The sequence below is a fragment of the Trichechus manatus genome, unplaced genomic scaffold, assembly GCF_000243295.1.
Source record: "Trichechus manatus latirostris isolate Lorelei unplaced genomic scaffold, TriManLat1.0 scaffold00051, whole genome shotgun sequence".
NCBI lineage: Eukaryota > Metazoa > Chordata > Mammalia > Sirenia > Trichechidae > Trichechus > Trichechus manatus.
Genome location: NW_004443987.1, coordinates 13724912 through 13726144, shown reverse-complemented (window position 1 = coordinate 13726144; position 1233 = coordinate 13724912).

Genomic DNA, 1233 nt, shown 5'->3' with positions numbered 1-1233 from the left:
GAGAATCATGGCCCAGCCAAGCTGACACACAATCTTAACCATCACATCCCTAAAGAAATAAAAGCTGTGACACAAATAGACATATGCACACCTGCGTGCATTTCGGCATTACTCACAATGGCAAAAAGATGGAAACATCCAAAGTGCCCATCAATGGATGAATGGATTGACAAACTGTGGTACATACACACAATAGAATAATATGCAATGATAAAGAATAAAAACAAATCCTCAATACATTTTACAACATGGATGAATCTGGAGGACGTTATGCTGAGTGAAATAAGTCAATCACAGAAGGGCAAATATTGTATGGCACCACTATTATAAAAAGACAAGAAAAGGTTTACACATAGAAAAAACAAATTCTTTGATGGTTAACAGGGATGGGAGGGGGAGGGAGGGAAAATTACTAACTAGATAGAAGACACGTGTTAATATTGGTGAAGGGAAAGGCAATGCACAACATGGGGGAAGTTCAGCATAACATGACCAAGGCAAAGGAAGACGCTGAGAGGAACGCAAGAATAAAGGGCAACTACAGCAACTACTAACATTGACAATCCTGCAACAATAGTATTAACAAACAGTAATTTACAAATGGATACATAGGTAGATAGGTATGCTAAAGAGGATGCAAAGGAGCACACCCACCTGCAGATATAGGTTTCATTGTGGATATTTCTACATACATAATTGTAGGTGCTGCATGTATATTAATATAAACAATAGAGCACACAAAGGGCATAGTCATAAAACTGCTTAGGCATAACCAACCACCTCATAGAATGAAGTTCCTAGGCTTGAAGGCAAAGGACCATAGACTCGGGGGACGTCTAAGTCAATTGGCACAACATAGTTCATAAAGACAATGTTCTGCATCCTGCTTTGGTGAGTAACATCTGGGGTCTTAAATGCGTTCGAGCAGCCATCTAAGATACAACTATTGGTCTCTTCCCATCCAGAACAAAGGAGAGTAAAGAAAACAAAGACTCAAGGAAGCAATTAGTCCAAAGGACTAATGGAGCACATGACCCACAGCCTAAGTGACCCCTAGACCAGAAGAACTCGATGGTGCCCAGCTACCAATACCTACTGCTCTGACTGTAATCACAACAGAGGGTCCAGGACAGAGTGGGAGAAAAATGTAGAACAAAAAATCAAATTCACAAAACAGACCAGACTTACTGGTCTGACAGAAGCTGGAGGAACCCCAAGACTATGGCCCTAAGA